A 16,277-nucleotide genomic window follows, 5' to 3' on the forward strand; every position below is an offset into this window, starting at 1 on the left:
AGCTTTACCTGATGGATGTATAGTACTGGCACAAAAAAATTATTTTGAGGAGCTAGACGTTGAGTGTCCCTGGCTCCATGATAAATTGTTCTCGTGCTAAAGAAAGAAGACATTAATGATTCAGATATCAAATATGGTCTAATTGGTTCTGATGAAAAAAATACTTTTGTACAAGAGCACAAGTCTTTTAGTAGGTAACTGAAAAATATTCACTAAGAAAGGAAGATAGCTGACTCTTTGTTATCAATTTCCATTGTCTGTTTTGACAACTCACTGTTGCTCAAGTATTAGAAATAATGCGCTGAACTGAAAGTGCATCATTTCTTTGAAAGGTTGGTGTTTTTGGCAAAAATATTCCAAGGACCTCACTTTCCCTGACCGGGAATCGAACCGGGGCTGCGGCGGTGAGAGCGCCGAATCCTAGCCAGTAGACCACCAGGGAGGGATGGTTTAGTTTGACACTCCATGAAAGAAAAGGAAGTTTCCTTAATGAAGTCCAAAGCAATGGAATGTGAGGGAGTGGGCTACTAGGAATCAGTTTTAGAATGAAGGAGAGTAAAAATGGTTGTGCATAGCAGTCTTAAATTACACCACACAGCAGCTTTACCTGATGGATGTATAGTACTGGCACGAAAAAATTATTTTGAGGAGCTAGACGTTGAGAGTCCCTGGCTCCATGATAAATTGTTCTGGTGCTAAAGAAAGAAGACATTAATGACTCAGATATCAAATATGGTCTAATTGGTTCTGATGAAAAAAATACTTTTGTACAAGAGCACAAGTCTTTTAGTAGCTAACTGAAAAATATTCACTAAGAAAGGAAGATAGCTGACTCTTTGTTATCAATTTCCATTGTCTGTTTTGACAACTCACTGTTGCTCAAGTAATAGAAGTGATGCGCTGAACTGAAAGTGCATCATTTCTTTGAAAGGTTGGTGTTTTTGGCAAAAATATTCCGAGGACCTCAATTTCCCTGACCAGGAATCGAACCCAGACCGCAGCGGTGAGAGCGTCGAATTAGAAGGAAGGAGAGTAAAAATGGTTGTGCATAGCAGTCTTAAATTACACCACACAGCAGCTTTACCTGATGGATGTATAGTACTGGCACGAAAAATTATTTTGAGGAGCTAGACGTTGAGTGTCCCTGGCTCCATGATAAATTGTTCTGGTGCTAAAGAAAGAAGACATTAATGACTCAGATATCAAATATGGTCTAATTGGTTCTGATGAAAAAAATACTTTTGTACAAGAGCACAAGTCTTTTAGTAGCTAACTGAAAAATATTCACTAAGAAAGGAAGATAGCTGACTCTTTGTTATCAATTTCCATTGTCTGTTTTGACAACTCACTGTTGCTCAAGTATTAGAAATGATGCGCTGAACTGAAAGTGCATCATTTCTTTGAAAGGTTGGTGTTTTTGGCAAAAATATTCAGAGGACCTCACTTTCCCTGACCAGGAAGCGAACCCAGGCCGCAGCGGTGAGAGCGCCGAATCCTAGCCACTAGACCACCAGGGAGGGATGGTTTAGTTTGACACTCCATGAAAGAAAAGGAAGTTTCCTGAATGAAGTCCAAAGCAATGGAATGTGAGGGAGTGGGCTACTAGGAATCAGTTTTAGAAGGAAGGAGAGTAAAAATGGTTGTGCATAGCAGTCTTAAATTACACCACACAGCAGCTTTACCTGATGGATGTATAGTACTGGCACGAAAAATTATTTTGAGGAGCTAGACGTTGAGTGTCCCTGGCTCCATGATAAATTGTTCTGGTGCTAAAGAAAGAAGACATTAATGACTCAGATATCAAATATGGTCTAATTGGTTCTGATGAAAAAAATACTTTTGTACAAGAGCACAAGTCTTTTAGTAGCTAACTGAAAAATATTCACTAAGAAAGGAAGATAGCTGACTCTTTGTTATCAATTTCCATTGTCTGTTTTGACAACTCACTGTTGCTCAAGTATTAGAAATGATGCGCTGAACTGAAAGTGCATCATTTCTTTGAAAGGTTGGTGTTTTTGGCAAAAATATTCAGAGGACCTCACTTTCCCTGACCAGGAATCGAACCCAGGCCGCAGCGATGAGAGCGCCGAATCCTAGCCACTAGACCACCAGGGAGGAATGGTTTAGTTTGACACTCCATGAAAGAAAAGGAAGTTTCCTGAATGAAGTCCAAAGCAATGGAATGTGAGGGAGTGGGCTACTAGGAATCAGTTTTAGAAGGAAGGAGAGTAAAAATGGTTGTGCATAGCAGTCTTAAATTACACCACACAGCAGCTTTACCTGATGGATGTATAGTACTGGCACAAAAAAATTATTTTGAGGAGCTAGACGTTGAGTGTCCCTGGCTCCATGATAAATTGTTCTCGTGCTAAAGAAAGAAGACATTAATGATTCAGTTATCAAATATGGTCTAATTGGTTCTGATGAAAAAAAAACTTTTGTACAAGAGCACAAGTCTTTTAGTAGGTAACTGAAAAATATTCACTAAGAAAGGAAGATAGCTGACTCTTTGTTATCAATTTCCATTGTCTGTTTTGACAACTCACTGTTGCTCAAGTATTAGAAATGATGCGCTGAACTGAAAGTGCATCATTTCTTTGAAAGGTTGGTGTTTTTGGCAAAAATATTCCAAGGACCTCACTTTCCCTGATCGGGAATCGAACCCGGGCCGCGGCGGTGAGAGCGCCGAATCCTAGCCACTAGACCACCAGGGAGGGATGGTTTAGTTTGACACTCCATGAAAGAAAAGGAAGTTTCCTGAATGAAGTCCAAAGCAATGGAATGTGAGGGAGTGGGCTACTAGGAATCAGTTTTAGAAGGAAGGAGAGTAAAAATGGTTGTGCATAGCAGTCTTAAATTACACCACACAGCAGCTTTACCTGATGGATGTATAGTACTGGCACGAAAAATTATTTTGAGGAGCTAGACGTTGAGTGTCCCTGGCTCCATGATAAATTGTTCTGGTGCTAAAGAAAGAAGACATTAATGACTCAGATATCAAATATGGTCTAATTGGTTCTGATGAAAAAAATACTTTTGTACAAGTGCACAAGTCTTTTAGTAGCTAACTGAAAAATATTCACTAAGAAAGGAAGATAGCTGACTCTTTGTTATCAATTTCCATTGTCTGTTTTGACAACTCACTGTTGCTCAAGTATTAGAAATGATGCGCTGAACTGAAAGTGCATCATTTCTTTGAAAGGTTGGTGTTTTTGGCAAAAATATTCAGAGGACCTCACTTTCCCTGACCAGGAATCGAACCCAGGCCGCAGCGGTGAGAGCGCCGAATCCTAGCCACTAGACCACCAGGGAGGGATGGTTTAGTTTGACACTCCATGAAAGAAAAGGAAGTTTCCTGAATGAAGTCCAAAGCAATGGAATGTGAGGGAGTGGGCTACTAGGAATCAGTTTTAGAAGGAAGGAGAGTAAAAATGGTTGTGCATAGCAGTCTTAAATTACACCACACAGTAGCTTTACCTGATGGATGTATAGTACTGGCACGAAAAAATTATTTTGAGGAGCTAGACGTTGAGAGTCCCTGGCTCCATGATAAATTGTTCTGGTGCTAAAGAAAGAAGACATTAATGATTCAGATATCAAATAAAGTCTAATTGGTTCTGATGAAAAAAATACTTTTGTACAAGAGCACAAGTCTTTTAGTAGCTAACTGAAAAATATTCACTAAGAAAGGAAGATAGCTGACTCTTTGTTATCAATTTCCATTGTCTGTTTTGACAACTCACTGTTGCTCAAGTATTAGAAATGATGCGCTGAACTGAAAGTGCCTCATTTTTTTGAAAGGTTGGTGTTTTTGGCAAAAATATTCCAATGACCTCACTTTCCCTGACCGGGAATAGAACCTGGGCCGCGGCGGTGAGAGCGCTGAATCCTAGCCAGTAGACCACCAGGGAGGGATGGTTTAGTTTGACACTCCATGTAAAAAAAAATACTTTTGTACAAGAGCACAAGTCTTTTAGTAGCTAACTAAAAATATTCACTAAGAAAGGAAGATAGCTGACTCTTTGTTATCAATTTCCATTGTCTGCTTTGACAACTCACTGTTGCTCAAGTAATAGAAATAATGCGCTGAACTGAAAGTGCATCATTTCTTTGAAAGGTTGGTGTTTTTGGCAAAAATATTCCAAGGACCTCACTTTCCCTGACCGGGAATCGAACCGAACCCGGGCCGCGGCGGTGAGAGCGCCGAATCCTAGCCACTAGACCACCAGGGAGGGATGGTTTAGTTTGACACTCCATGAAAGAAAAGGAAGTTTCCTGAATGAAGTCCAAAGCAATGGAATGTGAGGGAGTGGGCTACTAGGAATCAGTTTTAGAAGGAAGGAGAGTAAAAATGGTTGTGCACAGCAGTCTTAAATTACACCACACAGCAGCTTTACCTGATGGATGTATAGTACTGGCACAAAAAAATTATTTTGAGGAGCTAGACGTTGAGAGTCCCTGGCTCCATGATAAATTGTTCTGGTGCTAAAGAAAGAAGACATTAATGATTCAGATATCAAATAAGTTCTAATTGGTTCTGATGAAAAAAATACTTTTGTACAAGAGCACAAGTCTTTTAGTAGCTAACTGAAAAATATTCACTAAGAAAGGAAGATAGCTGACTCTTTGTTATCAATTTCCATTGTCTGTTTTGACAACTCACTGTTGCTCAAGTATTAGAAATAATGCGCTGAACTGAAAGTGCATCATTTCTTTGAAAGGTTGGTGTTTTTGGCAAAAATATTCCAAGGACCTCACTTTCCCTGACCGGGAATCGAACCCGGGCCGCGGCGGTGAGAGCGCCGAATCCTAGCCAGTAGACCACCAGGGAGGGATGGTTTAGTTTGACACTCCATGTCAAAAAAAATACTTTTGTACAAGAGCACAAGTCTTTTAGTAGCTAACTGAAAAATATTCACTAAGAAAGGAAGATAGCTGACTCTTTGTTTTCAATTTCCATTGCCTGTTTTGACATCTCACTGTTGCTCAAGTATTAGAAATGATGCGCTGAACTGAAAGTGCATCATTTCTTTGAAAGGTTGGTGTTTTTGGCAAAAATATTCAGAGGACCTCACTTTCCCTGACCAGGAATCGAACCCGGGCGGCGGCGGTGAGAGCGCCGAATCCTAGCCACTAGACCACCAGGGAGGGATGGTTTAGTTTGACACTCCATGAAAGAAAAGGAAGTTTCCTGAATGAAGTCCAAAGCAATGGAATGTGAGGGAGTGGGCTACTAGGAATCAGTTTTAGAAGGAAGGAGAGTAAAAATGGTTGTGCATAGCAGTCTTAAATTACACCACACAGCAGCTTTACCTGATGGATGTATAGTACTGGCACAAAAAAATTATTTTGAGGAGCTAGACGTTGAGTGTCCCTGGCTCCATGATAAATTGTTCTCGTGCTAAAGAAAGAAGACATTAATGATTCAGATATGAAATATGGTCTAATTGGTTCTGATGAAAAAAATACTTTTGTACAAGAGCACAAGTCTTTTAGTAGCTAACTGAAAAATATTCACTAAGAAAGGAAGATAGCTGACTCTTTGTTATCAATTTCCATTGTCTGTTTTGACATCTCACTGTTGCTCAAGTATTAGAAATGATGTGCTGAACTGAAAGTGCATCATTTCTTTGAAAGGTTGGTGTTTTTGGCAAAAACATTCCGAGGACCTCACTTTCCCTGACCGGGAATTGAACCCGGGCCGCGGCGGTGAGAGCGCCGAATCCTAGCCACTAGACCAACAGGGAGGGATGGTTTAGTTTGACACTCCATGAAAGAAAAGGAAGTTTCCTGAATGAAGTCCAAAGCAATGGAATGTGAGGGAGTGGGCTACTAAGAATCAGTTTTAGAAGGAAGGAGAGTAAAAATGGTTGTGCACAGCAGTCTTAAATTACACCACACAGCAGCTTTACCTGATGGATGTATAGTACTGGCACGAAAAAATTATTTTGAGGAGCTAGACGTTGAGAGTCCCTGGCTCCATGATAAATTGTTCTGGTGCTAAAGAAAGAAGACATTAATGACTCAGATATCAAATATGGTCTAATTGGTTCTGATGAAAAAAATACTTTTGTACAAGAGCACAAGTCTTTTAGTAGCTAACTGAAAAATATTCACTAAGAAAGGAAGATAGCTGACTCTTTGTTTTCAATTTCCATTGCCTGTTTTGACATCTCACTGTTGCTCAAGTATTAGAAATGATGCGCTGAACTGAAAGTGCATCATTTCTTTGAAAGGTTGGTGTTTTTGGCAAAAATATTCAGAGGACCTCACTTGCCCTGACCAGGAATCGAACCCGGGCGGCGGTGGTGAGAGCGCCGAATCCTAGCCACTAGACCACCAGGGAGGGATGGTTTAGTTTGACCCTCCATGAAAGAAAAGGAAGTTTCCTGAATGAAGTCCAAAGCAATGGAATGTGAGGGAGTGGGCTACTAGGAATCAGTTTTAGAAGGAAGGAGAGTAAAAATGGCTGTGCATAGCAGTCTTAAATTACACCACACAGCAGCTTTACCTGATGGATGTATAGTACTGGCACAAAAAAATTATTTTGAGGAGCTAGACGTTGAGTGTCCCTGGCTCCATGATAAATTGTTCTCGTGCTAAAGAAAGAAGACATTAATGATTCAGATATCAAATATGGTCTAATTGGTTCTGATGAAAAAAATACTTTTGTACAAGAGCACAAGTCTTTTAGTAGGTAACTGAAAAATATTCACTAAGAAAGGAAGATAGCTGACTCTTTGTTATCAATTTCCATTGTCTGTTTTGACATCTCACTGTTGCTCAAGTATTAGAAATGATGCGCTGAACTGAAAGTGCATCATTTCTTTGAAAGGTTGGTGTTTTTGGCAAAAACATTCCGAGGACCTCACTTTCCATGACCGGGAATCGAACCCGGACCGCGGCGGTGAGAGCGCCGAATCCTAGCCAGTAGACCACCAGGGAGGGATGGTTTAGTTTGACACTCCATGAAAGAAAAGGAAGTTTCCTGAATGAAGTCCAAAGCAATGGAATGTGAGGGAGTGGGCTACTAGGAATCAGTTTTAGAAGGAAGGAGAGTAAAAATGGTTCTGCACAGCAGTCTTAAATTACACCACACAGCAGCTTTACCTGATGGATGTATAGTACTGGCACGAAAAAATTATTTTGAGGAGCTAGACGTTGAGAGTCCCTGGTTCCATGATAAATTGTTCTGGTGCTAAAGAAAGAAGACATTAATGATTCAGATATCAAATAAGGTCTAATTGGTTCTGATGAAAAAAATACTTTTGTACAAGAGCACAAGTCTTTTAGTAGCTAACTGAAAAATATTCACTAAGAAAGGAAGATAGCTGACTCTTTGTTATCAATTTCCATTGTCTGTTTTGACAACTCACTGTTGCTCAAGTATTAGAAATAATGCGCTGAACTGAAAGTGCATCATTTCTTTGAAAGGTTGGTGTTTTTGGCAAAAATATTCCAAGGACCTCACTTTCCCTGACCGGGAATTGAACCCGGGCCGCGGCGGTGAGAGCGCCGAATCCTAGCCAGTAGACCACCAGGGAGGGATGGTTTAGTTTGACACTCCATGTAAAAAAAAATACTTTTGTACAAGAGCACAAGTCTTTTAGTAGCTAACTGAAAAATATTCACTAAGAAAGGAAGATAGCTGACTCTTTGTTATCAATTTCCATTGTCTGTTTTGACAACTCACTGTTGCTCAAGTATTAGAAATGATGCGCTGAACTGAAAGTGCATCATTTCTTTGAAAGGTTGGTGTTTTTGGCAAAAATATTCAGAGGACCTCACTTTCCCTGACCAGGAATCGAACCCGGGCGGCGGCGGTGAGAGCGCCGAATCCTAGCCACTAGACCACCAGGGAGGGATGGTTTAGTTTGACACTCCATGAAAGAAAAGGAAGTTTCCTGAATGAAGTCCAAAGCAATGGAATGTGAGGGAGTGGGCTACTAGGAATCAGTTTTAGAAGGAAGGAGAGTAAAAATGGTTGTGCATAGCAGTCTTAAATTACACCACACAGCAGCTTTACCTGATGGATGTATAGTACTGGCACAAAAAAATTATTTTGAGGAGCTAGACGTTGAGTGTCCCTGGCTCCATGATAAATTGTTCTCGTGCTAAAGAAAGAAGACATTAATGATTCAGATATGAAATATGGTCTAATTGGTTCTGATGAAAAAAATACTTTTGTACAAGAGCACAAGTCTTTTAGTAGCTAACTGAAAAATATTCACTAAGAAAGGAAGATAGCTGACTCTTTGTTATCAATTTCCATTGTCTGTTTTGACATCTCACTGTTGCTCAAGTATTAGAAATGATGTGCTGAACTGAAAGTGCATCATTTCTTTGAAAGGTTGGTGTTTTTGGCAAAAACATTCCGAGGACCTCACTTTCCCTGACCGGGAATTGAACCCGGGCCGCGGCGGTGAGAGCGCCGAATCCTAGCCACTAGACCAACAGGGAGGGATGGTTTAGTTTGACACTCCATGAAAGAAAAGGAAGTTTCCTGAATGAAGTCCAAAGCAATGGAATGTGAGGGAGTGGGCTACTAGGAATCAGTTTTAGAAGGAAGGAGAGTAAAAATGGTTGTGCACAGCAGTCTTAAATTACACCACACAGCAGCTTTACCTGATGGATGTATAGTACTGGCACGAAAAAATTATTTTGAGGAGCTAGACGTTGAGAGTCCCTGGCTCCATGATAAATTGTTCTGGTGCTAAAGAAAGAAGACATTAATGACTCAGATATCAAAAATGGTCTAATTGGTTCTGATGAAAAAAATACTTTTGTACAAGAGCACAAGTCTTTTAGTAGCTAACTGAAAAATATTCACTAAGAAAGAAAGATAGCTGACTCTTTGTTTTCAATTTCCATTGCCTGTTTTGACATCTCACTGTTGCTCAAGTATTAGAAATGATGCGCTGAACTGAAAGTGCATCATTTCTTTGAAAGGTTGGTGTTTTTGGCAAAAATATTCAGAGGACCTCACTTGCCCTGACCAGGAATCGAACCCGGGCGGCGGTGGTGAGAGCGCCGAATCCTAGCCACTAGACCACCAGGGAGGGATGGTTTAGTTTGACCCTCCATGAAAGAAAAGGAAGTTTCCTGAATGAAGTCCAAAGCAATGGAATGTGAGGGAGTGGGCTACTAGGAATCAGTTTTAGAAGGAAGGAGAGTAAAAATGGCTGTGCATAGCAGTCTTAAATTACACCACACAGCAGCTTTACCTGATGGATGTATAGTACTGGCACAAAAAAATTATTTTGAGGAGCTAGACGTTGAGTTTCCCTGGCTCCATGATAAATTGTTCTCGTGCTAAAGAAAGAAGACATTAATGATTCAGATATCAAATATGGTCTAATTGGTTCTGATGAAAAAAATACTTTTGTACAAGAGCACAAGTCTTTTAGTAGGTAACTGAAAAATATTCACTAAGAAAGGAAGATAGCTGACTCTTTGTTATCAATTTCCATTGTCTGTTTTGACATCTCACTGTTGCTCAAGTATTAGAAATGATGCGCTGAACTGAAAGTGCATCATTTCTTTGAAAGGTTGGTGTTTTTGGCAAAAACATTCCGAGGACCTCACTTTCCATGACCGGGAATCGAACCCGGACCGCGGCGGTGAGAGCGCCGAATCCTAGCCAGTAGACCACCAGGGAGGGATGGTTTAGTTTGACACTCCATGAAAGAAAAGGAAGTTTCCTGAATGAAGTCCAAAGCAATGGAATGTGAGGGAGTGGGCTACTAGGAATCAGTTTTAGAAGGAAGGAGAGTAAAAATGGTTGTGCACAGCAGTCTTAAATTACACCACACAGCAGCTTTACCTGATGGATGTATAGTACTGGCACGAAAAAATTATTTTGAGGAGCTAGACGTTGAGAGTCCCTGGCTCCATGATAAATTGTTCTGGTGCTAAAGAAAGAAGACATTAATGATTCAGATATCAAATAAGGTCTAATTGGTTCTGATGAAAAAAATACTTTTGTACAAGAGCACAAGTCTTTTAGTAGCTAACTGAAAAATATTCACTAAGAAAGGAAGATAGCTGACTCTTTGTTATCAATTTCCATTGTCTGTTTTGACAACTCACTGTTGCTCAAGTATTAGAAATAATGCGCTGAACTGAAAGTGCATCATTTCTTTGAAAGGTTGGTGTTTTTGGCAAAAATATTCCAAGGACCTCACTTTTCCTGACCGGGAATCGAACCCGGGCCGCGGCGGTGAGAGCGCCGAATCCTAGCCAGTAGACCACCAGGGAGGGATGGTTTAGTTTGACACTCCATGTCAAAAAAAATACTTTTGTACAAGAGCACAAGTCTTTTAGTAGCTAACTGAAAAATATTCACTAAGAAAGGAAGATAGCTTACTCTTTGTTTTCAATTTCCATTGCCTGTTTTGACATCTCACTGTTGCTCAAGTATTAGAAATGATGCGCTGAACTGAAAGTGCATCATTTCTTTGAAAGGTTGGAGTTTTTGGCCAAAATTTTCCGAGGAACTCACTTTCCCTGACCGGGAATCAAACCCGTGCCGCGGCGGTGAGAGCGCCGAATCCTAGCCACTAGACCACCAGGGAGGGATGGTTTAGTTTGACACTCCATGAAAGAAAAGGAAGTTTCCTGAATGAAGTCCAAAGCAATGGAATGTGAGGGAGTGGGCTACTAGGAATCAGTTTTAGAAGGAAGGAGAGTAAAAATGGTTGTGCATAGCAGTCTTAAATTACACCACACAGCAGCTTTACCTGATGGATGTATAGAACTGGCACAAAAAAATTATTTTGAGGAGCTAGACGTTGAGTGTCCCTGGCTCCATGATAAATTGTTCTCGTGCTAAAGAAAGAAGACATTAATGATTCAGATATCAAATATGGTCTAATTGGTTCTGATGAAAAAAATACTTTTGTACAAGAGCACAAGTCTTTTAGTAGCTAACTGAAAAATATTCACTAAGAAAGGAAGATAGCTGACTCTTTGTTATCAATTTCCATTGTCTGTTTTGACATCTCACTGTTGCTCAAGTATTAGAAATGATGCGCTGAACTGAAAGTGCATCATTTCTTTGAAAGGTTGGTGTTTTTGGCAAAAACATTCCGAGGACCTCACTTTCCCTGACCGGGAATTGAACCCGGGCCGCGGCGGTGAGAGCGCCGAATCCAAGCCACTAGACAACCAGGGAGGGATGGTTTAGTTTGACACTCCATGAAAGAAAAGGAAGTTTCCTGAATGAAGTCCAAAGCAATGGAATGTGAGGGAGTGGGCTACTAGGAATCAGTTTTAGAAGGAAGGAGAGTAAAAATGGTTGTGCACAGCAGTCTTAAATTACACCACACAGCAGCTTTACCTGATGGATGTATAGTACTGGCACAAAAAAATTATTTTGAGGAGCTAGACGTTGAGTGTCCCTGGCTCCATGATAAATTGTTCTCGTGCTAAAGAAAGAAGACATTAATGATTCAGATATCAAATATGGTCTAATTGGTTCTGATGAAAAAAATACTTTTGTACAAGAGCACAAGTCTTTTAGTAGGTAACTGAAAAATATTCACTAAGAAAGGAAGATAGCTGACTCTTTGTTATCAATTTCCATTGTCTGTTTTGACATCTCACTGTTGCTCAAGTATTAGAAATGATGCGCTGAACTGAAAGTGCATCATTTCTTTGAAAGGTTGGTGTTTTTGGCAAAAACATTCCGAGGACCTCACTTTCCCTGACCGGGAATCGAACCCGGACCGCGGCGGTGAGAGCGCCGAATCCTAGCCACTAGACCACCAGGGAGGGAGGGTTTAGTTTGACACTCCATGTCAAAAAAAATACTTTTGTACAAGAGCACAAGTCTTTTAGTAGCTAACTGAAAAATATTCACTAAGAAAGGAAGATAGCTGACTCTTTGTTATCAATTTCCATTGTCTGTTTTGACAACTCACTGTTGCTCAAGTATTAGAAATGATGCGCTGAACTGAAAGTGCATCATTTCTTTGAAAGGTTGGTGTTTTTGGCAAAAATATTCAGAGGACCTCACTTTCCCTGACAAGGAATCGAACCCAGGCCGCAGCGGTGAGAGCGCCGAATCCTAGCCACTAGACCACCAGGGAGGGATGGTTTAGTTTGACACTCCATGAAAGAAAAGGAAGTTTCCTGAATGAAGTCCAAAGCAATGGAATGTGAGGGAGTGGGCTACTAGGAATCAGTTTTAGAAGGAAGGAGAGTAAAAATGGTTGTGCATAGCAGTCTTAAATTACACCACACAGTAGCTTTACCTGATGGATGTATAGTACTGGCACGAAAAAATTATTTTGAGGAGCTAGACGTTGAGAGTCCCTGGCTCCATGATAAATTGTTCTCGTGCTAAAGAAAGAAGACATTAATGATTCAGATATGAAATATGGTCTAATTGGTTCTGATGAAAAAAATACTTTTGTACAAGAGCACAAGTCTTTTAGTAGCTAACTGAAAAATATTCACTAAGAAAGGAAGATAGCTGACTCTTTGTTATCAATTTCCATTGTCTGTTTTGACAACTCACTGTTGCTCAAGTATTAGAAATGATGCGCTGAACTGAAAGTGCATCATTTCTTTGAAAGGTTGGTGTTTTTGGCAAAAATATTCCAAGGACCTCACTTTCCCTGACCGGGAATAGAACCTGGGCCGCGGCGGTGAGAGCGCTGAATCCTAGCCAGTAGACCACCAGGGAGAGATGGTTTAGTTTGACACTCCATGTAAAAAAAAATACTTTTGTACAAGAGCACAAGTCTTTTAGTAGCTAACTGAAAAATATTCACTAAGAAAGGAAGATAGCTGACTCTTTGTTATCAATTTCCATTGTCTGTTTTGACAACTCACTGTTACTCAAGTATTAGAAATGATGCGCTGAACTGAAAGTGCATCATTTCTTTGAAAGGTTGGTGTTTTTGGCAAAAATATTCCGAGGACCTCACTTTCCCTGACCGGGAATCGAACCCGGGCCGCGGCGGTGAGAGCACCGAATCCTAGCCACTAGACCACCAGGGAGGGATGGTTTAGTTTGACACTCCATGAAAGAAAAGGAAGTTTCCTGAATGAAGTCCAAAGCAATGGAATGTGAGGGAGTGGGCTACTAGGAATCAGTTTTAGAAGGAAGGAGAGTAAAAATGGTTGTGCACAGCAGTCTTAAATTACACCACACAGCAGCTTTACCTGATGGATGTATAGTACTGGCACAAAAAAATTATTTTGAGGAGCTAGACGTTGAGAGTCCCTGGCTCCATGATAAATTGTTCTGGTGCTAAAGAAAGAAGACATTAATGATTCAGATATCAAATAAGGTCTAATTGGTTCTGATGAAAAAAATACTTTTGTACAAGAGCACAAGTCTTTTAGTAGCTAACTGAAAAATATTCACTAAGAAAGGAAGATAGCTGACTCTTTGTTATCAATTTCCATTGTCTGTTTTGACAACTCACTGTTGCTCAAGTATTAGAAATAATGCGCTGAACTGAAAGTGCATCATTTCTTTGAAAGGTTGGTGTTTTTGGCAAAAATATTCCAAGGACCTCACTTTCCCTGACCGGGAATCAAACCGAACCCGGGCCGCGGCGGTGAGAGCGCCGAATCCTAGCCACTAGACCACCAGGGAGGGATGGTTTAGTTTGACACTCCATGAAAGAAAAGGAAGTTTCCTGAATGAAGTCCAAAGCAATGGAATGTGAGGGAGTGGGCTACTAGGAATCAGTTTTAGAAGGAAGGAGAGTAAAAATGGTTGTGCACAGCAGTCTTAAATTACACCACACAGCAGCTTTACCTGATGGATGTATAGTACTGGCACAAAAAAATTATTTTGAGGAGCTAGACGTTGAGAGTCCCTGGCTCCATGATAAATTGTTCTGGTGCTAAAGAAAGAAGACATTAATGATTCAGATATCAAATAAGGTCTAATTGGTTCTGATGAAAAAAATACTTTTGTACAAGAGCACAAGTCTTTTAGTAGCTAACTGAAAAATATTCACTAAGAAAGGAAGATAGCTGACTCTTTGTTATCAATTTCCATTGTCTGTTTTGACAACTCACTGTTGCTCAAGTATTAGAAATAATGCGCTGAACTGAAAGTGCATCATTTCTTTGAAAGGTTGGTGTTTTTGGCAAAAATATTCCAAGGACCTCACTTTCCCTGACCGGGAATAGAACCCGGGCCGCGGCGGTGAGAGCGCCGAATCCTAGCCAGTAGACCACCAGGGAGGGATGGTTTAGTTTGACACTCCATGTCAAAAAAAATACTTTTGTACAAGAGCACAAGTCTTTTAGTAGCTAACTGAAAAATATTCACTAAGAAAGGAAGATAGCTGACTCTTTGTTATCAATTTCCATTGTCTGTTTTGACAACTCACTGTTGCTCAAGTATTAGAAATGATGCGCTGAACTGAAAGTGCATCATTTCTTTGAAAGGTTGGTGTTTTTGGCAAAAATATTCAGAGGACCTCACTTTCCCTGACCAGGAATCGAACCCGGGCGGCGGCGGTGAGAGCGCCGAATCCTAGCCACTAGACCACCAGGGAGGGATGGTTTAGTTTGACACTCCATGAAAGAAAAGGAAGTTTCCTGAATGAAGTCCAAAGCAATGGAATGTGAGGGAGTGGGCTACTAGGAATCAGTTTTAGAAGGAAGGAGAGTAAAAATGGTTGTGCATAGCAGTCTTAAATTACACCACACAGCAGCTTTACCTGATGGATGTATAGTACTGGCACAAAAAAATTATTTTGAGGAGCTAGACGTTGAGTGTCCCTGGCTCCATGATAAATTGTTCTCGTGCTAAAGAAAGAAGACATTAATGACTCAGATATCAAATATGGTCTAATTGGTTCTGATGAAAAAAATACTTTTGTACAAGAGCACAAGTCTTTTAGTAGCTAACTGAAAAATATTCACTAAGAAAGGAAGATAGCTGACTCTTTGTTATCAATTTCCATTGTCTGTTTTGACATCTCACTGTTGCTCAAGTATTAGAAATGATGTGCTGAACTGAAAGTGCATCATTTCTTTGAAAGGTTGGTGTTTTTGGCAAAAACATTCCGAGGACCTCACTTTCCCTGACCGGGAATTGAACCCGGGCCGCGGCGGTGAGAGCGCCGAATCCTAGCCACTAGACCAACAGGGAGGGATGGTTTAGTTTGACACTCCATGAAAGAAAAGGAAGTTTCCTGAATGAAGTCCAAAGCAATGGAATGTGAGGGAGTGGGCTACTAGGAATCAGTTTTAGAAGGAAGGAGAGTAAAAATGGTTGTGCACAGCAGTCTTAAATTACACCACACAGCAGCTTTACCTGATGGATGTATAGTACTGGCACGAAAAAATTATTTTGAGGAGCTAGACGTTGAGAGTCCCTGGCTCCATGATAAATTGTTCTGGTGCTAAAGAAAGAAGACATTAATGACTCAGATATCAAAAATGGTCTAATTGGTTCTGATGAAAAAAAAACTTTTGTACAAGAGCACAAGTCTTTTAGTAGCTAACTGAAAAATATTCACTAAGAAAGAAAGATAGCTGACTCTTTGTTTTCAATTTCCATTGCCTGTTTTGACATCTCACTGTTGCTCAAGTATTAGAAATGATGCGCTGAACTGAAAGTGCATCATTTCTTTGAAAGGTTGGTGTTTTTGGCAAAAATATTCAGAGGACCTCACTTGCCCTGACCAGGAATCGAACCCGGGCGGCGGTGGTGAGAGCGCCGAATCCTAGCCACTAGACCACCAGGGAGGGATGGTTTAGTTTGACCCTCCATGAAAGAAAAGGAAGTTTCCTGAATGAAGTCCAAAGCAATGGAATGTGAGGGAGTGGGCTACTAGGAATCAGTTTTAGAAGGAAGGAGAGTAAAAATGGCTGTGCATAGCAGTCTTAAATTACACCACACAGCAGCTTTACCTGATGGATGTATAGTACTGGCACAAAAAAATTATTTTGAGGAGCTAGACGTTGAGTTTCCCTGGCTCCATGATAAATTGTTCTCGTGCTAAAGAAAGAAGACATTAATGATTCAGATATCAAATATGGTCTAATTGGTTCTGATGAAAAAAATACTTTTGTACAAGAGCACAAGTCTTTTAGTAGGTAACTGAAAAATATTCACTAAGAAAGGAAGATAGCTGACTCTTTGTTATCAATTTCCATTGTCTGTTTTGACATCTCACTGTTGCTCAAGTATTAGAAATGATGCGCTGAACTGAAAGTGCATCATTTCTTTGAAAGGTTGGTGTTTTTGGCAAAAACATTCCGAGGACCTCACTTTCCATGACCGGGAATCGAACCCGGAC

At 40.4% G+C, this 16,277-nt stretch overlaps 3 non-coding genes across 3 annotated transcripts; all 3 read right to left on the minus strand.

The window, feature by feature from the left end:
* Positions 1-2,642: 2,642 nt before the first annotated feature.
* TRNAE-CUC (transfer RNA glutamic acid (anticodon CUC)) lies at positions 2,643-2,714 on the minus strand. Its single transcript has one exon. It is a non-coding gene; the product is annotated as a tRNA-Glu (tRNA).
* An 8,986-nt stretch (positions 2,715-11,700) lies between these two features.
* On the minus strand, positions 11,701-11,772 carry TRNAE-CUC (transfer RNA glutamic acid (anticodon CUC)). Its single transcript has one exon. It is a non-coding gene; the product is annotated as a tRNA-Glu (tRNA).
* A 1,161-nt stretch (positions 11,773-12,933) lies between these two features.
* Positions 12,934-13,005, minus strand: TRNAE-CUC (transfer RNA glutamic acid (anticodon CUC)). Its single transcript has one exon. It is a non-coding gene; the product is annotated as a tRNA-Glu (tRNA).
* Positions 13,006-16,277: the final 3,272 nt, after the last annotated feature.

Source organism: Taudactylus pleione, unplaced genomic scaffold (genome assembly GCF_031769625.1).
Source record: "Taudactylus pleione unplaced genomic scaffold, aTauple2 ptg000174l, whole genome shotgun sequence".
Lineage (NCBI taxonomy): Eukaryota > Metazoa > Chordata > Amphibia > Anura > Myobatrachidae > Taudactylus > Taudactylus pleione.